Raw genomic sequence first — 6,898 nt, forward strand, 5'->3', positions numbered from 1 at the left:
GTACAGAATGGAAAAAGGTGAGAACAATGGAAGTAAGGGGAGTGGGGGAGGAATGGGATGTATTTAGGGAATCAGTGATGGATTGCGCAAAAGATGCTTGTGGCATGAGAAGAGTGGGAGGTGGGTTGATTAGAAAGGGTAGTGAGTGGTGGGATGAAGAAGTAAGAGTATTAGTGAAAGAGAAGAGAGAGGCATTTGGACGATTTTTGCAGGGAAAAAATGAAATTGAGTGGGAGACGTATAAAAGAAAGAGACAGGAGGTCAAGAGAAAGGTGCAAGAGGTGAAAAAAAGGGCAAATGAGAGTTGGGGTGAGAGAGTATCATTAAATTTTAGGGAGAATAAAAAGATGTTCTGGAAGGAGGTAAATAAAGTGCGTAAGACAAGGGAGCAAATGGGAACTTCAGTGAAGGGCGCAAATGGGGAGGTGATAACAAGTAGTGGTGATGTGAGAAGGAGATGGAGTGAGTATTTTGAAGGTTTGTTGAATGTGTTTGATGATAGAGTGGCAGATATAGGGTGTTTTGGTCGAGGTGGTGTGCAAAGTGCGAGGGTTAGGGAAAATGAGTTGGTAAACAGAGAAGAGGTAGTAAAAGCTTTGCGGAAGATGAAAGCCGGCAAGGCAGCAGGTTTGGATGGTATTGCAGTGGAACTTATTAAAAAAGGGGGTGACTGTATTGTTGACTGGTTGGTAAGGTTATTTAATGTATGTATGACTCATGGTGAGGTGCCTGAGGATTGGCGGAATGCGTGCATAGTGCCATTGTACAAAGGCAAAGGGGATAAGAGTGAGTGCTCAAATTACAGAGGTATAAGTTTGTTGAGTATTCCTGGCAAATTATATGGGAGGGTATTGATTGAGAGGGTGAAGGCATGTACAGAGCATCAGATTGGGGGGGAGCAGTGTGGTTTCAGAAGTGGTAGAGGATGTGTGGATCAGGTGTTTGCTTTGAAGAATGTATGTGAGAAATACTTAGAAAAGCAAATGGATTTGTATGTAGCATTTATGGATCTGGAGAAGGCATATGATAGAGTTGATAGAGATGCTCTGTGGAAGGTATTAAGAATATATGGTGTGGGAGGCAAGTTGTTAGAAGCAGTGAAAAGTTTTTATCGAGGATGTAAGGCATGTGTACGTGTAGGAAGAGAGGAAAGTGATTGGTTCTTAGTGAATGTAGGTTTGCGGCAGGGGTGTGTGATGTCTCCATGGTTGTTTAATTTGTTTATGGATGGGGTTGTTAGGGAGGTGAATGCAAGAGTTTTGGAAAGAGGGGCAAGTATGAAGTCTGTTGGGGATGAGAGAGCTTGGGAAGTGAGTCAGTTGTTGTTCGCTGATGATACAGCGCTGGTGGCTGATTCATGTGAGAAACTGCAGAAGCTGGTGACTGAGTTTGGTAAAGTGTGTGAAAGAAGAAAGTTAAGAGTAAATGTGAATAAGAGCAAGGTTATTAGGTACAGTAGGGTTGAGGGTCAATTCAATTGGGAGGTGAGTTTGAATGGAGAAAAACTGGAGGAAGTGAAGTGTTTTAGATATCTGGGAGTGGATCTGGCAGCGGATGGAAGCATGGAAGCGGAAGTGGATCATAGGGTGGGGGAGGGGGCGAAAATTCTGGGAGCCTTGAAGAATGTGTGGAAGTCGAGAACATTATCTCGGAAAGCAAAAATGGGTATGTTTGAAGGAATAGTGGTTCCAGCAATGTTGTATGGTTGCGAGGCGTGGACTATGGATAGAGTTGTGCGCAGGAGGATGGATGTGCTGGAAATGAGATGTTTGAGGACAATGTGTGGTGTGAGGTGGTTTGATCGAGTAAGTAACGTAAGGGTAAGAGAGATGTGTGGAAATAAAAAGAGCGTGGTTGAGAGAGCAGAAGAGGGTGTTTTGAAATGGTTTGGTCACATGGAGAGAATGAGTGAGGAAAGATTGACCAAGAGGATATATGTGTCGGAGGTGGAGGGAACGAGGAGAAGAGGGAGACCAAATTGGAGGTGGAAAGATGGAGTGAAAAAGATTTTGTGTGATCGGGGCCTGAACATGCAGGAGGGTGAAAGGAGGGCAAAGAATAGAGTGAATTAGAGCGATGTGGTATACCGGGGTTGACGTGCTGTCAGTGGATTGAATCAAGGCATGTGTATGGGGGTGGGTTGGGCCATTTCTTTCGTCTGTTTCCTTGCGCTACCTCGCAAACGCGGGAGACAGCGACAAAGCAAAAAAAAAAAAAAAAATATATATATATATATATATATATATATATATATATATATATATATATATATATATATATATATATATATATATATATATATTCTGGTGTTGAGATAAATGCTGCAATATGGTAATGTGTGTATGTGTGTGTGTGTGTGTGTGTGTGTGTGTGTGTGTGTGTGTGTGTGTGTGTGTGTGTGTGTGTGTGTATGTGGTGTGTGTGTGTGTGTGTGGTGTGTGTGTGTGTGTGGACATTTGGAGAGACAGAAGAAACGAAACAATTATGGAAGCAGTCAAGATTATGGTGACTCTATGTCCGAATCCATTTCTATTTCAGAAATCAACTTCAATCCTCTTGCCCCAGATCCTTGAGCACGACGGTACGATCCTTGAGCACGACGGTACGATCCTTGAGCACGACGGTACGACCCTTGAGCACGACGGTACGATCCTTGAGCACGACGGTACGATCCTTGAACACGACGGTACGACCCTTGAGCACGACGGTAAGATCCTTGAGCACGACGGTACGACCCTTGAGCACGACGGCACAACCCTTGAGCACGAATGTACTACCCTTGAGCACGACGGTACGATCCTTGAGCACGACGGTACGACCCTTGAGCACGACGGCACAACCCTTGAGCACGAATGTACTACCCTTGAGCACGACGGTACGATCCTTGAGCACGACGGTAGGATCCTTGAAGCACGACGGTACGATCCTTGAGCACGACGGTACGAACCCTTGAGCACGACGGCACGACCCTTGAGCACGACGACATAAGCGTCGTACCGTCGTGCTCAAGGGTCGTACCGTCAGGCTTCAGTGAGGCGAGGCGTCATTGACTGCCGTACAAACCCACCATCTTTACAATTCTCCTTTAGCCTTGTTGACTATTATCAATCAAGTCCGGGCCTCGCCCACGGTTTCGAACCCTGGGAAAGGGCAGTCAGCTCACGGGCAAGGCCTATTCATCCACCACTTTGACGCCTGGTCGATAGATATACATATATACACACACATACGCAGCGTTCCATCTCTACTGTCATACGCCAAGACGCTTGCGTTGCGAACTGCCATCTGATATAACTTCAAATGGGCGCGTTGAGGAGGCATTAGATACGCTGGAGAGGGCCATGTAACGTGGTCTTTGGATGAGGCAGTAGATGCGCTGGAGAGGGCCATCTAACGTGGTCTTTGGAAGAGGCAGTAGATACGCTGGAAAGGGCCATGTAACGTGGTTTTTGGAAGAGGCAGTAGGCACGTTGGAGAGGGCCATCTAACGTGGTCTTTGGAAGAGGAGGAGGAGGAGGAGGAGGAGCAGCGATGGTCCACGTGCCAAGGGCGAACTCCAGGGTATGGAACACCCGGGTCCTCTTGAGGTAGGGCGTCTGAAGGACAGGACAGTAGGAGGCGCTGGAGATATGGTCGGTGGCGAGGCTGAGGTGAGGGTGAGGGTGGGTTGCGTCCTTCATAAGTCCGTTCCTTAATTAGCCACACACGGCCCTTAATTAGCAACATGGTCCTGAAAATAGCAGCACGTCCTTTGGCTGGCGACACGTCCCTTAAATAACGTCACGTCACTTGATCAAAGACACGTCCCTTAATTAGAGACGCATCCTTTGATAACTGACACGTCCTTCAAGCACACAATACACGCCTGGACTAACAACACGTCTCTGAGTAACACGTCCTTCAAGCACACAATACATCCCTGGACGAACAACACGTCTCTGAATGACACGTCCTTCAATTACCGGACGTGTCATTCAATTACCGACACGAATGCGTGAAAGAAAAAGAAAAAAAAAAAATGGAAATCATATCCTGGAAGAGCCTTGAGCTCCTGGCTATGTATGACTCGTCTTCTGTTTCCTTCAGAAAGGAAAAGAAGCGACCTACATTGTGAAAGACCTGAGTACTGACGAGTGAGTCCCTTCGGCGGGAGCTCGACGCTAGGGCGTGGCTGACGAGAGAGAGAGAGAGAGAGAGAGAGAGAGAGAGAGAGAGAGAGAGAGAGAGAGAGAGAGAGAGAGAGAGAGAGAGAGAGAGAGAGAGAGAGAGAGAGAGAGAGAGAGAGAGAGATGTCATCGTTTCAAACTGCCATAAATTCATTCCTCTCTCTCTCTCTCTCTCTCTCTCTCTCTCTCTCTCTCTCTCTCTCTCTCTCTCTCTCTCTCTTGTGGTTGCCTGGTCAAGCAAAGCGGCCTTCTTAAGCCACTGTAGCCTTCCAGTCGACCTAGTTCCTGAAGCTTTCCAGGCAACTCAACTCCTGGAGCCTTCCAGTCAACTCAACTCCTGAAGTCTTCCGGTCGACCTGGCTCCTGAAGTCTTCCAGTCCTCTCAACTCCTGGACTCTTCCAGTTAAGTCAGCTCGTGAAGCCTTCCAGTCGACTAAACTTTTGGAGCTTTCTAGTCCTCTCAACTCCTGGAGCCTTCCAGTCAACTCAACTCCTAAAACCTTCCAGTCAACTCAACTCCTGGAGCCTTCCACTCAACTCAACTCTTGAGGCCTTCCAGTCGACCCCGCTGCTGCGGCCTTCCAGTCCTCTCAGCTCCTGGAACCTTTCAGTAGACTCAGCATCTGAAACCTTTCGCTCGACTCAACTCTTGAAGCCTTCCAGTCGACCCAGTTCTTAGAGCCTTCCAGTCAATTCAACTCTTGGGGCCTTCCAGTCGACCCAGCTACTGCAGCCTTCCAGTAAACTCAACTCTTGGACCCTTCCAGTTCTTTTAACTCCTGGAGCCTTCCAGTCAACTCAACTCTTCGGGCCTTCCAGACGACTCAGCTCCTGGAACCTGCCAGTCCTCTCAACTCCTGGGGCCTTCCAGTCGACTCAACTCCTGGAACCTTCCAGTCCTCTTAACTCCTGGTGCTTTCCAGTCGACTCAACTCCTGGAACCTTCCAGTCCTCTTAATTCCTGGAGCCTTCCAGTCAACTCAACTCTTGGAACCTTCCAGTTCTCTTAACTCCTGGTGCTTTCCAGTCGATTCAACTCCTGGAACCTTCCAGCCCTCTTAACTCCTGGAGTCTTCCAGTCAACTCAACTCTTCGGGCCTTCCAGATGACTCAGCTCCTGGAACCTGCCAGTCCTCTCAACTCCTGGGGCCTTCCAGTCGACTCAACTCCTGGAACCTTCCAGTCCTCTTAACTCCTGGTGCTTTCCAGTCGACTCAACTCCTGAAACCTTCCAGTCCTCTTAATTCCTGGAGCCTTCCAGTCGACTCAACTCCTGGAACCTTCCAGTTCTCTTAACTCCTGGTGCTTTCCAGTCGATTCAACTCCTGGAACCTTCCAGCCCTCTTAACTCCTGGAGTCTTCCAGTCGACTCAACTCTTGGAACCTTCCAGTCCTCTCAACTCCTGGGGCCTTCCAGTCGACTCAACTCCTGGAACCTTCCAGTCCTCTTAAATCCTGAAGCCTTCCAGTTGGCTCAGCTCCTGAGCCTTCCAGTCAACTCAACTCCTGGAACCTTCCAGTTCTCTTAACTCCTGGTGCTTTCCAGTCGACTCAACTCCTGAAACCTTCCAGCCCTCTTAACTCCTGGAGTCTTCCAGTTCCCTCAACCCCTGGGGCCTTCCAGTCGCTCCAGCTGCGGATGGATACTGACTCTTCACGAAACCTGGAAATTAATGTCGACTGGACGTGACGCGCTGACCCCATCACTCCTTTGTGTGCAGAGGGCGAGGCATCCATGGTGGTCTGTCCACACTAAGCACCCATCATGGAAAACTGGAAAGCCAGACCATCTGGGCTTTTGATTTACGACAGCACAATGCTGGGAAATGATATAACAACTTGATAACTTCTTCAGAACAGCTGCTTCATGATATAACAACTTGATAACTTATTCAGAACAGCTGCTTCATGATATAACAACTTGATAACTTATTCAGAACAGCTGCTTCATGATATAACAACTTGATAACTTATTCAGAACAGCTGCTTCATGATATAACAACTTGATAACTTATTCAGAACAGCTGCTTATGTAATGGTACTACTACTGTTACTACTACTACTACTACTACTACTACTACTACTACTACTACTACTATTACTACTACTACTACTACTATTACTACTACTACTACTACTACTACTATTTCTACTACTACTACTTCTAAGAATGATAATGATAACAATAAGAATTAGAACATAAGACCAATAATTCAATGATAATTATTTGAGCAACAATAATAGAAATAACAGAGACTCAAATACCTATGACGATAATTACAGCGATAATGATAAAGAAGATAAAATAATGATACTAATGATAGTAATCAAAAATTCATCATTACACAACTAGGACCTATTGTGGTTTGATTAATTCTGTTAATCATCGAGTATATCATATGATTAATGACGCTGTTTGACGCTATAATCCACCATGTCAAAGATCGAAACTATGATGACCACCAAATTAGTGATGAATATAACTTTGTTATGTACAGATGACCACCCAATTATTGATAAATCTAACTTTGTTATGTGCAGGGATTTAACAATTATAATTCTCTAATGACCATTATAGTTTGTGATAGTTAACGTTGCTATGAGATGACCATCAAAGTGATGTGACATAGCTGTCTGCCATGATTTTGTTCTATGCCACATTCACGTCAGCAGTGTACATAGAGCTGAGTTTTGCTCACCATTTTCCACTGTCATCATTATAGTGATATAAT

Source organism: Panulirus ornatus, chromosome 50 (genome assembly GCF_036320965.1).
Source record: "Panulirus ornatus isolate Po-2019 chromosome 50, ASM3632096v1, whole genome shotgun sequence".
NCBI classification, from domain to species: Eukaryota; Metazoa; Arthropoda; class Malacostraca; order Decapoda; family Palinuridae; genus Panulirus; species Panulirus ornatus.